This window comes from Hyla sarda, chromosome 3 (assembly GCF_029499605.1).
Source record: "Hyla sarda isolate aHylSar1 chromosome 3, aHylSar1.hap1, whole genome shotgun sequence".
In the NCBI taxonomy this organism is placed as follows: Eukaryota; Metazoa; Chordata; class Amphibia; order Anura; family Hylidae; genus Hyla; species Hyla sarda.
Genome location: NC_079191.1, coordinates 79,689,486 through 79,716,698, shown reverse-complemented (window position 1 = coordinate 79,716,698; position 27,213 = coordinate 79,689,486).

The window sequence follows — 27,213 nt, the reverse complement described above, 5'->3', positions numbered from 1 at the left end:
ATCTCTAAATATCATGAACAGATATTACTGAACTTACCTCTTTAGTTGTAGTTTTGCAACAGCTAAAGGTTTGCCCCCCCCCCCCCCCCCAAGTGAATGTACAATGTACATTCACATGAGTGGGAGTTTGCAGCGAGTTTCTCACTGCAAGTTTGAGATGTAGCAAATTTTCGCTGCAGCTCTAACGTCCAGCGGTAAATTCGCTGTGAACCCCACTTGTGTGAATGTACCCTAAAAAGACTACACTACATTACACCTACACAAAATAAAAAGTAAAACACTACATATACACATACCCCTACAAAGTACTCCCCCCCCCCAATAAAAATAAAAAATGTCTCGTACAGCACTGTTTCCAAAACGGAGCCTCCAGCTGTTGCAAAACAACAACTCCCAGTGTTGCTGGACAGCCATTGACTGTGCAGGCATGCTGGGAGTTTTGCAACAGCTGGAGGCACCCTGTTTGGGAAACACTGCAGTAGAGTAATTTTAGTATCAGAGGCAAGTGTCATTCTTGCATCCGGGTCTGTCCCTATGCAAATCCCTAATTTAGGCTTTTCACTTCGGAGCCCTGTCGTATTTCAAGGCAACAGTTAAGGGCCACATATGGGGTATTTCCGTACTGGGGAGTTATTGCCTAACAAATTTTGGTGGTCTTTTTCTCCTTTTGCCCATTATGAAAAGGTAAAGCTGGAGTCTACTCCAGCATGTTATTGTAAAAAAATAAATTTTTTACACTAACATGCTGGTGTTGCCCCATACTTTTCCTTTTTACAAGAGGTAAAAGGAAAAAAAAAGCCCCCCAAAATTTGTAATACAATTTATCCTGAGTACAGAAATACCCCATATGTGGACATGAAATGCTTTATGGGTGCACAACAAGGCTTAGGAGTGAGAGTGCACAATGTACATTTGAGGTGATTTGCACAGGGGTGGCTGATCATTACAGCGGTTCTGACATAAACGTAAAAAAAAACACCCACATGTGACTCCATTTTGGAAACTGCTCCCTTCATGGAACGTAACAAGGGGTATAGTGAGCCTTAAAACACCACAGGTGTTTTAAGAATTTTTGTTAAAGTTGGACGTGAAAATTAATTAATTTATTTTTTTTCACTAAAGTGCTGGTGTTATCCCAAATTTTTCATTTTCACAAGGATTATAGGAAAAAAGCCCCCATAATTTGTAACACTATTTCTTCTCAGTATATGATGAATACCCCAGGGCTCGAGTCCTGCAGGAACGCACAGGAACGGCGTTCCTATGCTTTTTCCAGAAGTGGAACGCCGTCCCTGTTACACTAGTCCTGCAGGACCGACCTCTGAATTATTCTTACCCTCCCTCTGTCTCCTAGCCTGGACTGCTAGATGCTGGACCTGTAGGACCTTTGATGATGTCACCATCACATGTTGGGGGCAGAGATTAGCTGTGGAGGAGAGGAGAGATCATGGTTGAAGGACCTGTGTGATGCTTTGGAGGAGGCAGGCTGAGCTGGAGGAGAGGTCACATGTCCCTCCAGTAAGGTAATTACATGAAAGGAGATTTGTTACAGTGTGTCACCACAGTAGTAAGGTGATTACATGAGGAGGAAGTTTGTTACAGTGTGTCAACCAGTAGTTATGAGATTACATGTGGAGGAGGTTTGTTACAGTGTGTCACCCAGTAGTAATGAGATTACATGAGGAGGAGGTTTGTTACAGTGTGTCTCTCCAGTAGTAAGGTGATTACATGAGAAGGAGGTTTCTTACAGTGTGTCACCCCAGTTGTAAGGAGATTACATGAGGAGGAGGTTGGTTACAGTGTGTCACCCCAGTAGCAAGGTGATTACATGAGGATTAGGTTTGTTACAGTGTGTCAACCCAGTAGTAAGGAGATTAAATGAGGAGTAGATTTGTTACAGTGTGTCACTGTTATACTCCATAGGCAGCTGTATGCATGTGGCCTGTAAGAATCCTGGAACCGTGCAGGATGTCAAGTTTTTGCTTGGACATTTTCATTTGTTTGTTTTTTTGCGCAAATTGGGGGGGGGGGGGTGTATTAGAAATGTTGGGTGAGTTCCCACACTTTTTTTTCCAGGACTTGACCCGTGGAATACCCCATGTGTGGAAGTTAAGTGTTCTGCTGGCGCACTACAGGGCTCAGAAGAAGAGGAGCACCATTGGGCTTTTGGAGAGAGAATTTGGCTGGAATTGAAGGCCATGTGCGTTTACAAAGCCCCCATGGTGCCAGAACAGTGGACCCAGACATGTGACCCCATTTTGGAATCTACACTCCTCAAGTAATGTAATAAGGGGTGCAGTGAGCATTTATGCCCCACTGGTGTCTGACAGATTGTTTGAACAGTGGTCCATGAAGATAAAAAAAAAAATTTTTCATTTGCACAGCCCATGGTTCCAAAGATCTGTAAAATGCAAGTGGGGTGTTAATGCTCAATGCACCCCTTATTCGATTCAATGAGGGGTGTAGTTTCCAAAATAGGGTCACATGTGGGGGGGGGGGGGGGTGTCCACTGTTCTGGCCCCATGGGGGCTTTGTAAACGCACATGGCCCCCGACTTCCATTCCAAACAAATTCTCTCTCCAAAAGCCCAATGGTACTCCTCTTATGAGCATTGTAGTTTGCCTGCAGAGCAATTTACATTCACATATGGGGTACTTCCATACTCAGACAAAATGGGGTTACAAATTTTGAGGGGCATTTTTTCCTATAACCTCTTGTAAAAATGGTGAATTTGGGAAAAAAATGCATTTTAGTGAAACAAAAATGTCATTTACACATCCGACTTTAATGAAAAGTAGTCAAACACCAGTGTGGTGTTAAGGTTCACTGTACTCCTTGTTATGTGCCTTGAGGGGTGTAGTTTCCAAAATAGTATGTGATTTTATTTATTTTTTGCTGTTAGGGCACCATAGGGCTACCAAAATGCGACATGCCCCCCCCCCCCCCAAAAAAAAAAAACATTTCAGCAAAGTTTGCTTTCAAAAAGCAAAATGTGACTTCTTCTCTTCTGAGCATTGTAGTGCGTATGCAGAGCATATGTCCACACATGGGGTATTTCCAGAAGTTGTAAATGGGGTTACAACTTTTGCGGGGACATTTTCTCCTATCACCTCTTGTAAAAATTGTAAATTTGGGGGAAAAAACTGCATTTTAGTGAAAAAAAAAACCCATTTACACATCCGACTTAATCGAAAAGTCGTCAACCACCTGTGTTTTTTTTTTTTTTTTTGCTATTCTGGCACCATAGGGGCTTCCTAAATGTGACATGCCCCCCCAAAATCTATTTTAGCAAAATTCACTCTCCAAAATCCCATTGTCGCTCCTTCCCTTCTGAGCCTTGTAGTGCACCCACAGAGCACTTTACATCCACATATGAGGTGTTTCCTTACTCAAGAGAAATTGGGATACACATTTTTTTCTCCTTTTACCCCTTCTAAAAATAAAAAAACTGGGTCTACAAGAACATGTTCGTGTAAAAAAATGGAGATTTTGAATTTTCTCCATCACTTTGCTGAATGTCATTTTGTATACTTTGAGGGGTGCAGTTTTCATTATTGGGGTAATTTATGGGGTAGTTCTAATCTAAACTGTTGCCTTGAAATAAGACAGGCCCCCAAAGCAAGAGAGCACCATGCGCATTTGAGGCCTAGTTTGGGGATATGTATCCGCCACCAAAATACCCTACAGCAGTTTTTCCCAAACAGGGTGCCTCCAGATGTTGCAACACTCCCAGTATGCCTTGACAGTCAGTGGCTGTCCGGCAATACTGGGAGTTGTTGTTTTTCAACAGCTGGAGGCTCCGTTTTGGAAACAGTGCCGTCCAAGACATTTATTTTTTTTTAATTATTATTATTATTGGGGGGGGGGGGGGGACTGGGTATGTGTATATGTAGTGTTTTACTTTTTATTTTGTGTAGTTTACAATCCCACCGGTGGAGGTTTACAAGGAATTTGAGCTGCGGCGGAAAATTTTCCACACCTCAAACTTGCCAAAGAAAACTCGCTGTAAACCCCCTCCCGTGTGAATGTACATTCACATGGGGGGGGGGGGGGGGGGCAAACCTCTAGCAAAACTACAACTCCCAGCATGTACTGACAGACCATGCATGCTGGGAGTTGTAGTTATGCAACAACTGGAAGCACATTGGTTGCGCAACACAGAGTTTGTTACTTAACTCAGTGTTTCACAACCAGTGTGCCTCCAGCTGTTGCAAAACTAGAACTCCCAGCATGTACAGTCTCTCAGTGCACACTGGGAGTAGTAGTTTTGCAACAGCTGGAAGCACACTGGTTGCGAAACACTGAGTTAGGGCACAAACTCTGTTGCACAACAAATATGTCTCCAGCTGTGGCAAAACTGCAACACTTAGCATGCATTGACAGTCGAAGGGCATACTGAGAGTTGTAGTTTTGCAAAAGTTGGAGGCAGCATGCCCTTTAGTAGTCTGTGCATGCTGGGAGTTGTAGTTATGCACCAGCTGGATTCACACTTTTTCATAGAAAAAAATGTGCCTCCAGCTGTTGCATAACTACAATCCCTAGCATGAAAAGATTACCAAGGGGCATGCTGGGAGTTGAAGTTGGAACTCCAGCTGTTGAAAAACTACAACTCCCAGCATGCCCTTTGGCTGTACATGCTGAGGGTTGTTGCTAAGCAACAGCAGGAGGTGAACAGGCCTAACCTCCTGCTGTATCCTGCCGCCAGGCCCGCCCCCACTGCTGCCACCGCTCCTGCAGCCGGGACCGCCACCACCGCTCCTGAGGGGACCCCCGCTGACCTCCGGACAGGTAAGAGACCTCCGCTGGCCCCGATCGCTGCCCCGATCCGGCACCCCGATCACCACCCAGCAGGACAGTGATTGGTCAGTCGTTCCAACTGATCAATCACGTCATCATGAGGTGGCACCCATGCCACCTCACTCCTGCTGGGTAATGGTGAATGGGACTGTCTCTGACAGCCCCATTTACCCTTTTTTTTCCAGGTCACCAGAGACCCGATTGACCCATAATCGCCACAAATCCCTGCTCTGAATTGGACCCCCCCAGGGGTTTGCACAGAGTTCCTGCTGATAGATATCAGCAGCCATCCCGGTCCATACAGGAATGCCCTAGGACCTTAAGTAGCAGGGAGTCAGGGTGTACCTGTATGCCCTGGGTCCCTAAGTGGTTAAAGTCCAAAATGGCATATTTTTGGTCACTTTTTATATCATGAAAAAATGAATAAAAAGCGATCAAAAAGTCTGATCAATACAAAAAATGGTACCGATTAAAATTTCAGAACACGGCGCAAAAGATGAGTCCTCATACCGGCCAGTACGTGGAAAAAAAAAAAAATTATAGGGGTTAGAAGATGAGAATTTTTAACATATACATTTTCCTGCATGTAGTTATGATCTTTTTCCGAAGTACAACAATATCCAACCTATATAAGTAGGGTATCATTTAAACCATATGGACCTACAGAATAAAGATAAGGTATTATTTTTACCGAAACATGCACTGCGTAGAAACGGAAGCCCCCAAAATTACAAAATTACATTTTGTCTTCAATTTTGTCACACAATGAATTTTTTTTCCATTTCGCCGTGGATTTTTGGGTAAAAAGACTAATGTTACTGCAAAGTAGAATTGGTGGCGCAAAAATTAAGCAACCATATGGAATTTTATGTGCAAAATTGAAAGTGTTATGATTTTTAGAAGGTGATGAGAAAAAATGAAAATGCAAAAACGGAAAAACCCTGCGTCCTTAAGGGGTTAAAGTGACAGTGGTCAGATTTGAAAAAAAAATGCTCAGGTCCTTAAGCGGTTAAAAAGAGGGGTTAATCACATTTATGGGTGAAGTATTTGCTGAGTTATTGCTGTATATGTCTTCATTTCTATTGTGCTGTTTTGCATAATGTAGGAAGGGAGCCGCTCTGCCCGGCCTGCCCCCTTGTTGACTATGCTCATGTCTTCACTTTTGCTCTCATCCCTCACCTCTTCCGACCAGGCTCTCATGAAAGTGAAGACCTTTGCATAGTCAGAAAGGGGACAGGCCAAGCAGTGAATATTGAGAAGGCAGGGGAGCTCGGCAAGGATATATTTAAATGACCATAACTCAGCAAGTACTTTACCAATAAATGTGAGTTAGCTTACTTTTTAAAGTAGTATATTGTGTTTGAACAAGCTGTCAGAGTCTATTCAAACCCTATACAGTGGGGATCAAAAGTTTGGGCATCTCAGGTAAAAATTTGCATTAATGTGCAAGGAAAGATGGAAAATCTCCAAAAGGCATCAGATTACTGATTAGACATTCTTATAATATGTCAACAAATGTTTGATTTTATTTCCATCATTTACCCTTTCAAAATAACAGAAAACAAAAAAATAGCATCCGCAAAAGTTTGGGCATCCTGCAGAGTTAATATCTTGTACTGCCCCCTTTGGCAAGTATCACAGCTTGTAAACACTTTGTAGCCAGCCAAGAGTCTTTCAATTCTTGTTTGAGGTATCTTTGCCCATTCTTCCTTACAAAAGTCTTCCAGTTCTTTGAGATTTCTGGGCTGTCTGTCATGCACTGCTCTTTTAAGATTATCCATAGATTTTTAATTATGTTGAGGTCAGGAGATTGTGTAGGCCATGGCAAAACCTTCAGTTTACGCCTCTTGATGTAATCCCCCGTGGATTTTGAGGTGTGTTTAGTATCATTATCCATTTGTAGAAGCCATCTTCTCTTTAACTTCAGCTTTTTCACAGATGGCAACAAGTTAGCATTCAAAATTTGCTGATATTTTATTGACTCCATTTTTCCTTCTACTCGTGAGATGTTCCCTGTGCCACTGGCTGCAATACAACCCCAAAGCATGATTTATCCACCCCCATGCATAATAGTTGGACAGAGGTTCTTTTAATTAAATTCTGTTCCCCTTCTTCTCCAAATGTACCTTTGCTCATTCCGGCCAAAAAGTTAAATTTTAACCTCATCGACCCACAGAACTTGTTTCCAAAATGTATCAGGCTTGTCTATATGTTCATTTGCAAAGTTCAAACGCGTATTTTTGTGGTGAGGACGTAGAAGAGGTTTTCTTCTGATGACTCTTCCATGAAGACCATATATGTACAAGTATCTCTTTATAGTGGAATAGTGTACCACAACTCCAGTGTCTGCCAGATCTTTCTGGTGGGATTGTGCAGTCAAACGTGGGTTTTGAATATTTTTTCTCACAATCCTGCGAGCTGTTCTGTCTGATATTTCTCTTGGTCTTCCAGATCTTGCTTTCACTTCCACTGTTCCTGATGACTGCCATTTCTTAATTACATTCCGAACAGAGGATTTTGACATCTGAAAATGTTTTGCTATCTTCTTATAGCCTTCTCCAGCTTTGTGAGTGTCAACTATTTTCAGTTTCAGATTTCTAGACAACTGCTTAGAAGAACCCATGGTGCTGATTGTTTGGAGAAAGGTCAGATGAGTCTGGGCAGTTAAAACCTTTGAGATTGACATCACCTGGTCTTCCCAGATGATGATTGACAACAATCCATGGAACTGGCAGGTCTCAGCTTTGCAAAGGGGGCAGTGCATGCTATAAATTCTGCCGGGTGCCCAAACTTTTGCAGATGCCATTTTTTTGTTTTCTTTTATTTTGAAAGTGTACATGATGGAAATAAAATCTAACTTTTGTTGACATATTATAAGAATGTCTAATCTGTAATTTGATGCCTTTTGGAGATTTTCCCATCTTTCCTTGGCTTCTTTATGCACATTAATACAAATTTTTACCTGGGGTGCCCAAACTTTTGATCCCTACTGTAAAAATATACACTACTCCAAGTACACTAAGAGTACACATCCTAGATCTGAATAAATGAACTAATCGTATGAAATAATTTAGTTTTTACATAGTTGAATGTGCTGACAACAAAATCACACAAAAATTATCAATGGAAATCAAATTTATCAACCCATGGAGATCTGGATATGGAGTCACACTCAAAATCAAAGTGGAAAACCACACTACAACCTGATTCAACTTTAATGTAATGTACTTAAAACAAGTCAAAATAAGGCTCAGTAGTACGTGTGGCCTCCACGTGCTTGTGTGACCTCCCTACAACACCTGGGCATGCTCCTGATGAGGTGGCGGATGGTCTCCTGAGGGATGTCCTCCCAGACCTGGACTAAAGCATCCGCTAACTCCTGAACAGTCTGTGGTGCAACATGGCATTGGTGGATGGAGTGAGACATGACGTCCCAGATGTGCACAATCGGATTCAGGTCTGGGGAAACGGTGGGCCAGTCCATAGCATCAATGCCTTCCTCTTGCAGGAACTGCTGACACACTCCAGCCAAATGAGGTCTAGCACTGTCTTGCATGAGGAGGAACCCAGGGCCAATCGGTCACATGTGCTCAGTGTGAACTTGCTTTCATCTGTGAAGAGCACAGGGCACCAGTGGCAAATTTGCCAATCTTGGTGTTCTCTGGCAAATTCCAAACATCCTGCACGGTGTTGGGCTGCAAGCCCAACCCCCACCTGTGGACGTCGGGTCCTCATACCACCCTCATGGAGTCTGTTTCTGACCGTTTGAGTGGACACATGCACATTTTTGGCCAGCTGGAGGTCATTTTGTAGGGCTCTGGCAGGGCTCCTCCTGCTCCTCCTTGCACAAAGGCGGAGGTAGCGGTCCCTCTGCTGGGTTGTTGCCCTCCTACGGCCTCCTCCATGTCTCCTGATGTACTGGCCTGTCTCCTGGTAGCGCCTCCATGCTGACAGATACAGCAAACCTTCTTGCCACTGTCACGCACCTGAATGCGGGCTGTCTGGTACAGGATGTGGATCCCCTACCTGTCTGGCTGATGACTCGGACTGTATTGGGGAGTGGAGTCTAAGGTGCCGCTGGTCTTCACCAGAGCACGCCGCAAAGCAGGATGGATTTGCTGCGGCAGGTGACACCCAGGTCGCTACCCCCAATACGGCTTGACCACACAGGTAATTGGGCAAGGCGACGCACCAGGGGATGAGGCAGAGGCTTAGTTAACATAGCAGAAGGTCAAGGCAGACGGCAAAGGTTAGGAGTAAAAAACGTAGCAGGAAGGTCTGGAACACAGATAGGCTAAACAGGCAATAGGAATGCTTTCTCTTAGGCTATGAGCACTGAAGATCCGGCAGGGGTGTGTGGGAGGTGCAGGAACTTATAATGTGGTGTCAGGTGCAAAGACTAATTATGGGAGCACTGGCCCTTCAAATTTCAGAGCTCCACTGCGCGCATGCCCTAGGAGACGGGGACGAGCACGGCGGAGCTGAGTTACAGAAGCAGCAGAGCGGGGTAAGTGACGGGCTGGAATTTGCATGCGGGAGCATCCCGCAATGTGGATCCCAGCCCCGCCGACAGATGGCAGCGCGTGACAGCCACAGTTCGCATTAATGTGCCATCCTGGATGAGCTGCACTTCCTGACCCACTTGTGTGTGTTGTAGACACCGTCTCATGCTACCACTAGAGTGAAAGCACCGCCAGCATTCAAAAGTGACCAAAACATTAGCCAGGAAGCATAGGAACTGAGAAGTGGTCTGTGGTCACCACCTGCAGAACCACTCCTTTATTGGGGACGTCTTGCTAATTGCCTATAATTTCCACCTGTTGTCTGTTCCATTTGCACAACAGCATGTGAAATTGATTGTCAATCAGTGTTGCTTCCTGAATGTACAGTGTGATTTCTCAGAAGTGTGATTGACTTGGAGTTACATTGTGTTGTTTAAGTGTTCCCTTTATTTATTTTTTTGAGCAGTATGTTAGTCAGCTGCAGGATGCAAACCCAAGAATATTAGCGAACTGGAGGCCCTTATCCATGGGGAATAGGCCACAGAAATGTTGCCGGAAGTTGGTGTCTGGACATGCTTCCCCTTTGCAGCAGGTCACAACAGCAAAACAGGCACTTGTCATGATGGGGTTAAATCATTTTCAGACTGCAGTGTTCAGTAAAAGAGTATTTTGTGTTAAATTTGGAGAATCCACTTGTGATATTAGTCGTGTTGAGCAATTTACATTGTTCTTGTTTGATTTTTGTAAAGAGCTGTAAGTTTCTCTATGTTGCAAATAAACCCAATTTGGGGTGTATTCACATGTACAGTATTCTTTTTTTTTTTTTAACAGTAAGAGTTTATTGAATTTTTTTTTTCCAATACAATACATACAGAAAATCTGCAGGGAACTGTAGCATTATGATCATGTTGATAAGCCAGTACCTGCTGCTGTTCTAGACAAATGCTGTTTTAAGTGTAGTGAAGCGTATTGTACTCCCCTCATAAGTGGATACCACATACATACATCTATGTGGTGTACCACTTTGTTCCTGTTAAAGTCTTAAGGGCCTAGTTACTGTGAAAGGCCAGCCAAAAGTACACACCTGCTGGTGTTGTAGACAAATACTGTTTTAAGTGTAGTTTAGTGTTTTGTACTTCCCTCATAAGTGCATACCACATACGTACATCTACATGGTGTACCATTTTGTTTCTGTTAAAGTCTTTGTCATTCAGCCACCATATAGTCTACTTATGCTTCCGCCACCTCCAGGCTTTGTGATTTAGCCCCTATATGGTCTCCTCTTGCTGTCGCCAACTCCAGGCTGTGTCATTCATCCATAATATGGTCTCCTCTTGCTGCCACCAACTCCAGGCTGTGTCCTTCTGACAGATTATGGTCTCCTCATGCTCCTGCCACTTCCAGGCTGTGTCACTGTTCCGCCATGTGGTCTACTGCTGGCACATTAAATAAAACTTTTTAGGTTCATATTTTCGAAATTTGAAATGTTAATGTTAAAAAAATATATTTAATCTTTTCAATTTTGAGGCCCTATGGTCTCGTCAGGCTGTTGCCACCTCCAGGCTGTGTCATTCAGCCACTATATGGTCTCTTTATGCTGCCACCACCTCTACGCTGTGTCATTCAGCCACTATATGGTCTCCTCATACTGATGCCACCTCCAGGCTCTGTCATTGTGCCGCTCTGCGACAGTGATTCTAATAGTGACATCTCTAATCTGCAAGTCATACTGAATAACAGTATTATTTTACTAACACAGCACACTCCCTATGTGTGTTACCGCAAGGTAAAGTGTTCTACATCCCTATTGAGGCTCTCTGTAGGCCAGAAATAGCTGTTTTTAATAGCGGTTTGCTGCAAAATAAATTTTCAGAAAATTCTGCGAATTTTTCAAAAAATTTGCTCATCTCTAATTGTTACATTGCAGATCCTGCCTGTAGAAGGATTTCTGGATGCTCCTATACACAATTATTTGGCTGTTAGCAAAATAACTCTATAGTGATAAATCATCTCCTTGGAACTTGGTTCCAATCGTCTGAAAATGTAATAGACATGACAGAAATGTCTATTAACTGTGAAAGCACTACATTAATGGTGCCTGACCAATGTTCTATGAGGGTGCAGTAATAAGGTGCAAAAATTGTGTTGTCGTCTGAAGAATGTTATGGCAGCATGACTCCTATTCTAGCAGCATGTCAATCAAACAACACATTTTGGAATTGCACTTATTTCTTCATTTGGTCTATATTAGGTACAGTTCTGATGAAGAAATGAGTACAATTTAGAAATGTGTTGAATAAAACTGGAAAAACAATCTATACCAAAGAGGGTCTGAAAGAAGATAAAAGTGATGTCTATGTTGTGCCACTTTTGTAATTGTCAGGTTCTGAGATTACAATGTGATGCTTATACAAATATTTTTTACGGGCGTATCAATGGAAATTCTCAATTAATGTGTGTTACACCCTACTCACAATTCCTATTATAGAGAATAATTAGCAGATTCTTAATTATCAGCTTTTACTTTGTTTATTTAAAGCTTAGAAAATAAATTGGGATGGGCGAATCAAATCTGATTAATCCAAATTTGTTATGAATTTCAGGAAAAAATTGATTAGCAACAAATGCGAATATCGTCTCGATTCGATTGCTTCATTAAACTCCATTTAGTGCGGTCCAGGCTCCAGGGGCCGGGCATCTAAAATGGTGGATCCACACGTGAAGACATGGGGCAAGGAATCCTGGGAAGGTGGGAACAAGGGTCGTCAGGATGACCCTGAATCACATGCAGCATGCAGCCTATCAGCAGCCAGCCACCCCTGTGATGTCACAGCCCTATATAATCGGCAGCCATCTTGTGGCCAGTCACATCAGTGTTCTATTACAGAGAGAGGGGGACAGACAGCAGTGTGTGTTGCACAGAAAAGCATTTTTACAGCAGCGATTCACCTTCCAGTCACATCAGCGTTCTATTGCAGAGAGTGACAGAGAGCAGTGTGTTGCACAGAAAAGCTTTTTCACAGCAGCGATTCACCTCAAGCCCAAATCCATCTTAGAAGTACTGATAGGGAAGGGAGTGAGATTGAGAGAGAAAGTGCAATTTTAGGTGTAGTACACTGCGACTGTGTGCTGCAGCACTGGTGTGTACAACAACTGAAAAGCTAATAGTAGCCAGCCAGTTAGGGTGAGCAGAGCACTAAAAGTGTATTGTCCTCTATTAAGTTGAGCCTGTGCATACATCTAAGTGGAGTACCATTTTGTTCCTGTTAAAGTCTTAAGGGTCTAGATACTGTGAAAGGCCAGGCAAAAGTACACACCTGCTGGTGTTATAGACAAATGTTGAGCCTATCAGGCTATATTTGTGCGAGGGGCGGGGATTTCTTCCGCCCCCTGCACTTCTAGGCAGGGCGTTAACGAGTTGTGTGTAGGGACGGGGATATATAACGCCCCTGCACCTACTGGCGGGGCGTACATGGCGGTTTGACGGGAGTGGGCCCCATGGTGGCTGGTTTCACTCTCTTGGTCAGCGTTGGGACCCTCAATTTAGGAGAGTTTGGTAGTGTAATTTACAAGGTTCGCTGGCTCATCCCCGCAGCAGTGGTGGGATCCAGTGAATGCAGGTTACTATATGGTAAGGCTGTAGGTTGGAGCTGCAGTAGTTACATCTTCAGCAGGCTCAGCACTCAGAACTAGTACTAAGTCGGCTGGCTTATTGAATCTACAGGGTCATTCACTGTTTGGCACTTTGCACTTCATCTTGCGCGCTGCTGGCGGCCTCTGACCTCTGCTGGGTCCTGCTCTGGGTCACGTGTGCCACAGCCGGAAACGCTATGTTCTGGTTTGAATCAGTCAGCGTTAGCCTTAGCAGTACAGCAGAGTTTTCAGGATGTCGGAACACTGTTTTTATAAATTTGGTTGTTAATAAATCTTCCTCAGTACCTCCTTCCTCTCACATAATTCCAGCTGGCTAGTTCCCGAGTAGGTATGGGTTAAGGTTCTGGGGAGGGGGTGAGAGAAGGAGTCACATCCATTTCAGAGTGTATTATCAAACCTCCTGATGCACTGTGACGAGCTTTTCAGCTGTGGTAAAGGTATTTACTCTTGGACTATTTGGTCTGTCTGCAGCCAGGTTGGTACAATGGTTCACAGATGATGGTCACAGATCTTACATGGCAACACCCCAGCCTTTGCATGCCACTCCTAAATAAGTGCATCATAAGACGTTATACACATGTCACTTTACCATGTACACATTCACAAATGCATTGACTATGGTACTTACCACACACATGTCACTTTACCCTGCACACGTTCACTATAACACCTTTATAATGCATGCGTTATTATGCCATGCTTATGTTCCTTATGACGCTCAAAGATGCAACTTACTATCCATGCATACACTTTCTAATACATTACCATTAGAGATGAGAAAACTTTAGCTTCGGTCCAAATTTATTTGGGGCAAATCTGTATTAAAAACAACTATTTCTGGCCTACAGAGACCCTCAAAAGGGGTGTAGAGCACTTTGCCTTGTCCTAACAAACATAGGGAGTGTGCTGGGGTAGTGAAATAATGCTGTTATTCAGTATGGCATGCAGATTACAGGCTAATATTGATGTTAGAATCACTGCTGCAGAGTGTCGATGTGGCAGCAGGGAGACCATGTGGTGTCAAAATTGAAGAGAATAAAGAGATATTTTATGTAATTTTAATTTAATTAAATTAAATTTGAATTTATTTACATTTTTGGAATACACATTCTGGTGAGCATCGAGCTGGCGGTCCTTCGCCAGGCGAGATACCACCTGTTCCAGGCCCAGCCTCTCAGCGCCCCCCTGACTTTAAAGTGCAAATGTTTCATTTAATCAGTTATGGTTCATAGTTATCGCTCCAAGCTATTTAATTGGATTCTTGTGAAAATTCCACAGGTAATATGATGTAGATGACCATAGGTTCTCAGTCTTGAAAAGATTGCATAGATTTTTTTTTAATTTAAATTTAAGATTTATATTAGATTCCCAATCTAAACCCAATCTAACAAGGAGTCACATTGCAGGACAATGACAGAGCCTAAAGGTGGCAGCAGGAGACCATAATCTGGCAGAATGACACAGCCTGGAATTGGCGGCAGCACGAGGAGACCATGTAGTGGCAGAATGACCTAGTCTGGAGGTGGCAACCGCCTGACAAGACCATAGGGTCTCACAATAGAGAAGATTAAAGCTTTTTTGCAATTTTAAATTGAAGATTTTAGATATATTAACATTTTAAAAGTTTAATTTAAGGTGCCAACAGCATAAGGAGACCATTTGGTGGCACAATGAATAGACAATAGGGCTTCACAATCCCTAAAATTAAGATTTTAACATTGAAATTGAAGATTTTGAAATTTAAATTTAGGATTACACTCCCAAGTTTTAATGTCCCGGGCCCCAGCGTGTGGTTACAAAGGACCAAATCTAACAAGGAGTCACATGTCAAATGGCGGGACAATGAGCCTGGAGGTGCCATCAGTATGAGGAGACCATATAGTGGCTGAATGACTGCCTGGAGTTTGTGGCAGCACGAGGAGACCATATAGTGGCTGAATGGCACAGCCAGGAGTTGGCGGCAGCATGAGTAGAACATATAATGGATGAATGGCACGGCCTGGAATTTGTGGCAGCATGGGGAGAATATATAGTTGCTAAATTGCACAGCCTGGAGGTGTCTGAAGCATGAGGAAACCATATGTTGGCTGAAGCATGAGGAGACCATATAGTGGCTGAATGGCACAGCCTGGAGTTGGCAGAAGCATAAGTAGAACATATAGTGGCTGAATGGCACTGCCTGGAAGTGCAGAAGCATGAGGAGAGAATATAGTGGCTGAATGAGTCAGCCTGGAGGTGGCAGCAGCAGAATCAGGAGTCCTGAAAGTGACCCGGCGACAGAGTGGTGCAAAGGGTGGCAATACCAATAACCGGTGACAAAGGTTAGCGATAAAAGGTCTGATGGAGAGGAATGTTTGTAACTGGGGAGCAGCACCTTAAATCTGTTTGGCACTATCCATATTTGTGAAGTGTTGGTGTGGCACCATGGTCAATCTACTCTGATGCATCAGGCATTAGTGGGTGGAAATCCTGGCTGATCCATGCCTGATTAATCTTCACAAAGATCAGTCTCTCCACGTTTTTCATGTACAGATGAGTTCTCCTTGGGGGTGACTATGGGACACGGTGGAGGATGAGGAGGCAGAGTTGCACACTGTCGCAGGACCAATAGTCTGAGAGCGTAAAGGTGTAAGCGGCGTGACCTGTCCAAGGTACTGTTGTGGCTGTGCAGGAACCACATTCACCCAGTGGACCGTAAAGGACATGTATTGTCCCTGATCATAGTTACAGCTCCACAGGTTGGCACTGCCGTGCACTTTGGTAGAGTGGGGTGGTGAGTGTTAATACTAGTACCCGGTGATGAAGTTGGGTGTAAAAGCAGAACTTGCCATCAGATGTGTGGCATCAGGTGGGTGGAAGGATCAGAATAGTAGCTGAGACAGGTAGGCAGAATAAAACTGTCTTTTTTGTCGAAGTATTGGTGTGCACAAGTAAGTATTGAGGATATGCATTAGCTAAAACGTAACTTTTCTTAGGATAAAATATATGGACCCATTTTTGTTTTCAATCTAAGAAAAGGAAAGGTGTGCAAAAAACACCATGTGCCACCAATACCACCAAGTATTTATGTGATGCAAAGACCTCTAAAAGGTGGAAGGGAACAACGCATGGTCCATTGTAACAGGTGTGGGAAAAAACTTCCCCTGTAAGGCCCTACTCTCACACTATTAATTCCCTCATTGGCAAGTGTTACTTGTCCTAAAAAGGGTGGCCCCACACAGGAACCTCTCCCTATTTACACCTGCAAATACTGCCATTTCCTATGGTTTTAGTTGGAAGAGTAACACTTGCCAAGAAGGGAATTAATTAATAGTGTGAGAGTAGGGCTTTACAGGGGAAGTTTTTTCCCCCACCTGTTACAATGGACCATACATTGTTCTCTTCCACTTTTTAGAGGTTTTTGCGTTACATAAATACTTGGTGGTATTGGTGGCACATGGTGTTTTTTGCACATCTTTCCTTTTGTTAGATTTAAAAAAAAATTGGATCCATATATTTTATCCTAAGAAAAGTTAAGTTTTAGCTAATGCATATCCTCAATTACTCACTTGTGGTCACTTGTGGTCTAATGCAAATGCATTTCTGAAACTGGGGACCAGCACCTTAATTATGTTTTGCAGTATCCATAGCAGCACAATGATAGTGTCATGTCTGTCTTGGTCTGTGTTCATACACAGCTATTGGATCTGGTTGTGTTTGAACAGTTTTATGTTCCCCAGTCAGGGAATAGTTAAAGTATTTGGCTTTCTATCCAATAGCTCTTAGCTTCTGGGCTGGTGATAAGAGATTTACATTTATACTTCCTGATATGCTGCTATGGAGCTCTTGGTGAAACATTCCTTGTTTTGAGCTTTTAATCTACTATCTCTGTTTTAGCATGCACCTTGCATTTATCTTTGATATGTTCTGGGCTTTTACCCATGGTGGGATACCATGTTCTTAGTAGATTTTAATCTGTGTTTGTACAGTCGGTTTTAGGATTTGTATGTCCTTTCTGCTATGTATCTGTTAACACTGTGTTTTCTCTTGTATCCGTTTTCTGTGTTTCTATAACTAGATATCCCTGTTACCAGTCCATGGGGACTCTAGGAGATTGATCCCGTGTCTACTGGAGGTTTTCTGAGGGATTGCAATTATTCCTGTCTTGGGTCCAGTGTGAACAGTATTCTATAATTATATCCTGTTGTATCCGTTTTTCTGAGTTGTAACTTGGCATCCCTGTTACCAGTCCATGGGGACTCTGAGAGATTGATCCTGTGTCTACTGGAGGTTTTCTGAGGGATTGTGAATATTCCTGTTAAGCAATAGATTCCGTTTACCTTTGTGTGGGGGACTCAGAGGGTATTGGTATTCCTGTGTCTACCGAAGGTTTTCTAGGGGATTATGCTATATTCCTGTCTGTTCGTGGAGTCTTTCCAGACTCATCTGTTTTCCTGTCTTGGGTTCAGTGTGAACAGTGTTCTATAACTATATCCTGTTGTATCCGTTTTTCTGAGTTGTAACTAGGTATCCCTGTTACTGGTCCCTGTGGACTCTGGGAGATTCATTCCTGTGTCTATTGGAGTTTTATGGATTGTGATTATATCGGTTTAGCGATAGATCCCGTTTTACCTTTGTGTGGGGGACTCAGAGGATATTGTTATTCCTGTTTCTACCAGAGGTTGTCCAGACGATTATGCTACATTCCTGTCTGTTCCTGGAGTCTGTTTAGACTCATCCATTTCTTTGTCTGGTGTTTTGAACTCTATATGTTTATCAGTTCTTTATTCAGATCTTTGGAGTTTTTGTACATGCACTGCTCATAGAGTAAATGATCACTTAGCTAGTGTTTTCCTCTGTGCTTTACTATTGGTCTATAGTGTCCTCTGTGCAGCTCACTGATCTGTGTCCTCTGAACTTAAAGTAAGTATAGAGTTCTATGTTCCTGTTATGTTTCTGGCTTGTGACCAGGTGTTTATTAGTATGTGTTGTTAAGGCCACTGCACTTTAGTTCAGGGAGGGACCGGCACCCAGTTGTTGATCCACCGTTTAGGGTGGATGAGCAAGTAGTCAGGGAGAGATTTTTTAGGGTCAGTTTAGGGCTCACTCTCCCTGTCCCCTGGTCGGTCCTGGACAGAGCGAGCCTGGAGTTGGTAGCATCAGCATGAGGAGACCATAGAGCAGCACAATGAGAGAACCTGGAGGTGGCAGCATCAGCATGAGGAGATCATAGAGCAGCACAATTAGAGAGCCTGGAAGTGGCAGCATCAGCATGAGAAGACCATATGGTGGCACAATGACAGAGCATGGAGGTGGTAGCATCAGCATCAGGAGACCATAGAGCAACACAATGAGAGAGCCTGAAGGTTGCAGCATCAGAGAGCCTGGAGGTGGCAGCATCAGCATGAGGAGACCATATGGCGGCATAATGAAAGAGCCTGGAGCTGGTAGCATTAGCATGAGGAGACCATAGAGCAGCACAATGAGAGAGCCCGGAGGTGGCAGCATCAGCATGAGGAGACCATATGGCGGCACAATGACAGAGCCTGGAGGTAGAAGCATTAGCATGAGAAGACAATAGAGCAGCACAATTACAGAGCCTGGAGGTGGTAGCATTAGCATGAGGAGACCATACAGTAGCACAATGACAGAGCCTGGTGGTGGAAGCAGCAGCATGAGGGCCATGCCAACTGAGAGTTGAGTCTGAGGAACCCACCGACTGTTAACTGGGGGTGTTGGATGTCACTTGGGATGAAGTGGATGACCGAGTGAACTGATCAATCAAGGCTGCTGAGTTGCTGGTCGAGACACAACTGCTAACTGACACCGAAAGCTCAGAACTCTCGCTGCGACTCCAGCTGCCACACGCCCCTACTCTGCAGTGACCTCTGCCTGTGCCTGATGAATTTAGGCCTCTACCACTCCTCTGTGCACATTCTGGCACTTCTCTGCCTGACATACTTATTGCGTATATGAGGGGAGTACAATATGCTTCATTACGCTTAAAACAGTATTTGTCTAGAACAGCAGCGGGTGTGTACTATTGCCTGTCCTTTCACAGTATCTAGGCCCTTGACAGGTTAAAAGGTTCAAAATAGTACACTACTTAGATGTAGGTATGTGGTATGCACTTGTGAGGGCAGAAAAATGCACTACAATAAACTTAAAAAAGTATCTGAGTAAAAACACCAGCTGGTGAGTACTTTTGCCTGGACTTTCACAGTATCTAGGCTCTTGACAGATTAACAGGTACAAAATTGTACACTACTTAGATGTAGGTATGTGGTATGCACTTATTAGGGCAGAAAAATGTGCTACAGTACGCTTAAAGTAATGTATTACAATATAACACTAGCAGTACACAGTTGCTGTGTACTAAACCCAAAATTGCACTCTCTCACAGACTATTAGGAGTGTACTGCTGGGTATGTATTATACCATCTACAAACTAATATAACCAGCAGATGATTTGTTGTGGAACAAAGAGGGCAGAAAAATGCTCTACAGTATGCTTAAAAAAAATGTATTTTAGTAAAACACCAGCCGGTGATTACCTTTGCCTGGACTTTCACAATATCTGGGCCCTTGACAGATTAACAACTACAAAATAGTACACTACTCAGATGTAGGTATGTGATATGCACTCATGAGGGCAGAAAAATTAGCTTTAGTATGCTTTAAAAAAAAAAGTATTTTTGCAACAACACCAGCAGTACACAACAGTGCTGCAGCACACAAAAGCTGTGTACTAAACCCATAATCACACTCTATCAAATACTATTAGGAATGGACTGCTGGGTATTATACTGTCCACAGACTAGTATGACCAGTAGATGATTTGTTGTGGAACAAAGACACAGAATTGCACTGAAAAATCATTCCTGCCTCCTCTGCTAAGGTTTATGAAGTTGAGGCAGCTTGTTGAAATGTATGAGGCAAAACACAGCTCTCTGCCCCTCTCTGTAATACAATGCTGTAGAAAGTGACTTGGAGGTTAATGGCTGCAGTAAAAATCCTTTTCAGTGAAAAAAGCACTGCTCTCTGTCCACCAGAACGCTGATGTCACTAGGAGGTGAAACGCTGCTGTGACACACACACACAGACTGTCCATCCAATCTCTCTGCAATGTAATGAATGAAGTGACGTGCCGCAAAATGTCTGCCGAATATAATGGGCTGTGACATCACAGGGGTGACTGGCGGATGCATCCTGCATGTGATTCAGGGTCATCCCTCCTACCGTCATTCCCGCCTTCCCAGAGGTTCTTGCCCCATGTCCTGACATGTGGATCCGTGATTTTAGATGCCCTGGAGCCTAGACTGCACTAAATAGAGTTTAATAAAGCAATTCACGCATTAGAATCGCGGCAATATTCGCATTAGTTGCACATCAAATTTTTCATGAAATTCGTAACGAATTTGGATTAATACACTCATAGCATTTATAATGTTTATACGGTCATGACATTTATAATGTTCATACGCTCATGGCTTTAATACTGTTCATACGTTCATGGCTTTTATATTGTGCATACTCTTATGGTATGTACACTGTTTTTACGCCCATGACATTATGCGCTTCTCACGTTCTTAGTATTTATACTGTCCATACGTGTATGGCTTTTCACTGTCCATATGCTCGTGGCATTTACACTGTCTTTATGCACATGGCATTTATACTGTTCATATGCTCATGGCATTTATACTGTCATACGCTCATGGCATTTATACTGTTCATAAGCTCATGCCATTTATATTGTTCATATGCTCATGGCAGTCATACTGTTCATATGCTCATGGCAGTCATACTGTCATATGTTCATGACATTTACATTGTTTCTTACACTCATAGCATTCATACTGATCATATGATCATGGAATTCACACTGTTCATACGCTCTCGTTGTTCATACATTCATAGCATTTAATCTGCATGTGCACTCTTGGCGTTTGTGCTACGCATGCTCTTATGAGTTGGGTTCATGCATTTATTGTGTTTGTGCTGCGCGTGCGCCCATAACATTTGTGTTCATGTGTTTGTGGCATTTGTGCTGTGTGTGCGCCCGCGGCATTGTGTTTCATGCACTCATGGCATTTGTGCTGCCTCGGACACTCGTGGCGTTTGTGGCGCTTGTGGTCCGTGAGCTGTACTTACACTCATAGTATTCACTGTACACAGTGATCGGCATCTATGCTGTGTATATATCCATAATTTTTCTACTATACATGCGCTCAAAGCCTTTATATGGCACATGCGCTTATAGTTTTATACTTATAGTTTTATACTTATAGTATTTATTTGTATATGTTTATAGCTTACACAGTACTTTTGCTGAATTGTTATACGTCTGTTATGAGACTTTCATGCTTTTATTGGTACGGTACATATGTTCATAGCATTTATTCTGTTCATACGCTCATAGTATTCATAAGGTGCATAAACTGCATAGAATTTATTTCGTACATACATTCATAATATTTATACTACATACTGTGAGTATTGGTAGCATTTTATGTTCGTTTACACTGTGCAGTTATATACAGCACTTATACTGTACATAGGTTCCATATCAGTCATGCGTCCATGACTAGTGTTGCTCGCGAATATTCACAATTCGAATTTTATTCGCGAATATCGCATATTCGCGAATTTGCGAATATTCGCGAATATAGCACTATATATTCGAAATTACGAATATTCGCTTTTTTTTCACAGTACACATCACAGTGATCATCCCTCTCTGCTTCCAGCTTGTGTGGTCTAAAGAAAGCTCTAATACTACTGTGTGAGACCGCCGGGCGAATATTCGCATATGCAAATATTCGAGAATATTGATCCCTCCCTTCTGCTGCTTCTATCAAGTTACACTGGTATACTTGCTATAAAGTTCATACATTTTCACATATGCAAATTTTCGCATATGCGAATTTTCACATATGCAAATTTACGCATATGCGAAAAAAACGCGAATATTACGAATATGCGAATTTAGCGAATATATGACGAATATTCGTCCATATATTTGCGAAATATCGCAAATTCGAATATAGCCTATGCCGCTCAACACTATCCATGACCATTCACTGTGTATAGATAGGTTTACATACAGACGTTCATGCTAGAATTATATGCATATTCTTGTTAGCTCTATAGCATGTATACATTATGTATACATTATATATCACAGTCAAACTACTATAGCCGACACCACACGGATATTTTAGATATTTGTGAAATAACACATTTTCCAGTCGTTATGTCTGTTACTTTCAGAAGAAGTTCCGGCTACTTATTACTACAGCCAATATGTTCTACTTAGCAATAATAGTATTCATATCACATACGGCACCAAGTCAGTCTCACTCATTGTGAGCATTTGAATCAGCTTGGCATGTTACACTCAGCATCTACTTTACAACCTTTTCCAAGGGTATGCACAACCCTAGTATTTGTTGACATCATGGTTGTCATCAAGTATGCAGGGGCATGATCTGTGTACTTACTGTTATTGACACGTCTTCAGAACAATAACATCATGACACATAAGCAGTTGTATACCTGTTTTAATTGCCACGTCTGCAGGGGGATGCATTGCGTACTTGTTGTTACTGACATGTCTTCAGAGCAACAACATCATGACACTTAGGTGGTATACCTTTCATGCCTGCCATGTCTGCAGGCACGATGGTTACTCAAAGACCTCTCACTTCTACAGGCTCAATGGTTATGCAAAGATCTGTCACGTCTACAGACATGATGGTTACGCAAAGATGTGTCATGTCAACAGGCATGGTGGTTACGAAAGACCTGTCACCTCTACAGGCACCATGGTTGTGGAAAGATCTGTCATGTCTACAGGCACGATGGCTGCAAAAGACCTGTCATGTCTACAGGCACGATGGTTATGAAAATACCTGTCATGTCTACAGGCTCGATGGTTATGGAAAGACCTGTCTCGTGTACAGGTACGATGGTTACATAAAGCATGTCCCGTCTACAGGCATGATGGTGATGAAGGGATCGGTAATTTGCAGTGGGACGTCACTCCTAAGATCAGTCAGAAGCTTGGCAGTTTAAGGTATGGTTTAGTCTTCAGGTAAAGGTCTTTAATAGAATGTAGTTTTATTTTCAGGTGATATGGCACCACAAGGTTATTACCACCAAAGGTCTGTCATGTAGTTTTGTTACCATGTCATTTTGCTAACTGTTTATTTTTGCCTCTCAATAGCGGGGACTTGGATAAGTCTCATGGTATGCCTGACAGGTATCGGTTTCACTCTTGCCATGGTGTCATAGGTAAGTATGTTAAAGATGCATATATCAGCTATATGTCGAGCTGGTCCTGTTCCAGTGCCGGCTTGTTTCTTCCAGAATGGGCGTGACTACCATAGCTCCTCGGTACTAGGCATCGTTTACTATGATCGCTAGTTCGCAGATTTTACTTCTGCCTCTCAAGTAAGTTTAAATATGGGTTTTGTGTTAGTTGTTGTGGTATTGGTTTATGGTTATGAATTCTATTATTTATCCTACCAGATGACTTGTTGCCTCTAAAGGCATGCCCTCCATTTGCGTTTATGGGCAGAAATCTGACTGCTTTGTTTATCTTTAATATTTTTTCATACAGGTATCTATATATCGTTGTAATCACGAGCACGAATGTGAAGCCCTGAGCACAAGTTTTAAGCCTATCAGGCTGTATTTGTGTGAGGGGCGTGGATATTTTCCGCCCCCCTGCACGTCTAAGCAGGGCATTAAGTGTTGTGTGTAGGGATGGGGGTATATAATGCCCCTCCACCTACTGATGGGCGTACATGCCATTTTGTGGACCTCTCTTAACCCTCCCTTTTTCAATTTATTCATTACAGGGTATGCCCTCTAAAGGCGTGCCCTCAGTTTGCGGTTATGGGCACAAATCTGACCGCTTTGTTAAGTTTAATGTTTTTTCAGCCAGGTATTTATGTATCATTGTAATCATGAGCACAAATGTGAAGCCATGAGCACAAATACTGTTTTAAGCGTATTGGAGCGCATTGTCCTCCCCTCATAAGTGCATAACACATACGTACATCTAAGTAGTGTACCATTTTGTTCCTGTTAAATTCTTAAGGGCCTAGATACTGTGAAAGGACAGCCAAAAGTATACACCTGTTAGTTTTGTAGACAAATACAGTTTTAAGCGTAGTGGAGCGTATTGTACTCCCCTCATATACACACTAAGTATGTCAGGCAGAGAAGTGCCAGGACATGCACAGAGGAGTGGCAGAGGCCTAAATTCATCAGGCAAAGGTCACAGAAGACTAGGGGCGTGTGGCCTGAGCTCCCGGTATCAGCTAGCGGTCATGTCTCGACCAGCAACGCATCTGCCTTCATCGATTGGTTAACACGGTCATTCACTTAATTACAAGTGATATCTGACACCCCCAGTCAACAGTCGGTGGGTTCCTCAGACATAATCCTCAGTTGGAATGGCCCAGGAGCAGTCCCTGTCCTCCCATTGCCTCTGTCCTATGCTATTCCCTCCCCCCCCCCCCAAAGTATCTTGCTGTGGTTTCAGCTCCACTATTTAGTGAGGACGTTCTAGAGGACAGTCAGCAGCTACTGTCCAGCCAAGAAGTGGAGGAGACATCCGCCACTTCCTCCGCTAGGTGGGCAAGTAGTGATAAGGAGAGTGGCAGCATGGGAGGTGGTGTTGCGAGCGTTCAGGCTCCTGAACTCCTGAAGCAGACACTGTTGAGGAACCTGAGGAGGACATCAGTGATGTGCAGAAACAACTCGATGATGACAAAGCTGATCGCACTTAGGAGCTGGGTGCAGAAGGGGCTTCATCAGGAGAAGGGGGTTCCAGGTTGCCCATGAGGCAGCAGCTGAGCCAGCAAGGTGGTAGCATGGTTTGCAATCAGCATGGTGGCAGAAGTGGAAAGTCTGGAGCCAAACATGCCTGGGGAAGACCACCTGCTTCGCAGCAGCCTACCTTCCATGGAGGTAGTGGAACAGGGGCTCCTGGAGTGGATCAGGGGTTCAGCGGCAGTAGCAGTCAATCAGTGCGGACTGTTGGTGAGAAAATCAGCTACTCTGCGGTGTGGCAGTTTTTCATCAAGCATCCGAAGGATGTTAACCTGGCCATTTGTAAGATTTGTTGGCAGAATTTTAATCCTGGCCAGGATCCCAATGTTGGCACCACGGTCCTGCGTCAACATATGCAGCATCACCATAAAGCGGTCTGGGAGAACAATGTCTCCACCACGTCAGCCGAAGTTAGCTTTGTGCCATACTCCTCTTCTGCCACTCCAGATGCTCCTGTTCCTCCTACTTTGAATCAGTCATTCCGCCAGCAATCCATCGGCGAAACCATGTCCAAGAGACAACATTATGCGCCCACTCATCCAACAGCGCAGAAGCAGAATGTGCTCCTGTCCAAGTTGCTTGTGCTCTTGAGAGTTTCCTGTGTGGGGTCACCCTTTTTAGGGCGAGTAACACTTGCCAAAAAGGGAATTAATAGGGCCAGAGTAGGAACTTACTCCCACCTGCAACAATGGACAATAGGTTGTTCCCTTCCACACTTTCGAGGAAAGTGTTGCTCGTCTTAAAAAGGGCGGCCCCACACAGGAACCTCTCTGTTACCCGCTGACCGGGAGCGCTGCACTGACATTGCTGGCGGGGATGTGATTCGCATAGCGGGACGCGCCCGCTCGCGAATCACATCCCAAGTCACTCACCTGTCCCGGTCCCTGGCTGTCATGTCCTGGCGCGCGCGGCTCCGCTCCTTAGGGCGCGCGCGCGCCAGCTCTCTAAGATTTAAAGGGCCAGTGCACCAATGATTGGTGCCTGGCCCAATCAGTCCAATTAGCTTCCACCTGCTCCCTGTCCATATAACCTCACTTCCTCATCCCTGTGACCCGTCTCGCCAAGCCACTCTAGATTTCCTCGGTCAACGGAGTGAAATTGGACTGCACTGTGCGTTATAGCACAGAATCCCTGCTCATGAGCATTGGACTGCATCACGAAAAAATTGAACTTTTTGTTTTGCCCAACTGCACCTCTGAAGTCCTCCTTGGTCTGCCATGGCTCCAACGCCTACCCTTGATTGGACCACCGGGGAGATCAAGAGCTGGCGTGCTTCTTGCCACAAAAAATGCCTCACATCTGCTCTCAGTCCTGCCAGTCAAAGCCCTATGTCTCCTCCTATACCTGGTCTCCCCAAGGCCTCTCAGGACTATGCTGTGCCTCCTCATAGCCCCCGTCCTGGTAACACTCTGCCCCGTGCCAAGCCTCACCCTCTGCCCCCCCCCCCTCCCCATTCCCACTCCGTCTGAACTGTCTGTCATTCATGATCATACCCAGGACTTCACTGTCCCCCAGAAGGAGACTGTCCCCATGTGGAGCGACATCCGGACAAAAAGAGGGGGAGACCTAAGGGAGGGGTACTGTTACGCCGAGCTCTCCGGGTCCCTGCTCTTCCCTGGAGCGCTCGCGGCGTTTCTCTCTCTGCAGCACCCCGGTCAGACCCGCTGACCGGGAGCGCTGCACTGACATTGCCGGCGGGGAAGCGATTCGCATAGCGGGATGCGCCCGCTCGCGAATCGCATTCCAAGTCAATCACCTGTCCCGGTCCCCGGCTGTCACGTCCTGGCGCGCGCGGCTCCGCTCCTTAGGCTGCGCGCGCGCCAGCTCTCTAAGATTTAAAGGGCCAGTGCACCAATGATTGGTGCCTGGCCCAAACAGTCCAATTAGCTTCCACCTGCTCCCTGTCCATATAACCTCACTTTCCCTTCACTTCACTGCCGGATCTTGTTCCCTTTGTGCCTAAAGAAAGCGTTTATTGTGTTTGCCATTACTGTGTTTCTGACCTCTTGCTATCACCAGTGACTACGAACCTTGCCGCCTGCCCCGACCTTCTGCTACGTCCGACCTTGCCTCTGCCTAGTCCTTCTGTCCCACGCCTTCTCAGCAGTCAGCGAGGTTGAGCCGTTGCCGGTGGAAACGACCTAGTTGCTACTGCCGCAGCAAGATCATCCCGCTTTGCGGCGGGCTCTGGTGAAAACCAGTAGCAACCTAGAACCGGTCCACCGACACGGTCCACGCCAATCCCTCGCTGACACAGAGGATCCACATCCAGCTAGCCGAATCATAACACTCTCCCTATTTTCAAGTAAAATCCCTGGGAAATGGCAGTGTTTGCAGCTGGAAATAGGGAGAGGTTCCTGTGTGGGGCCGCCCTTTTTAGGGAAAGTACCACTTGTCATGAAGGGAATTAATAATGCGAGAGTAGGGCCTTTCAGGC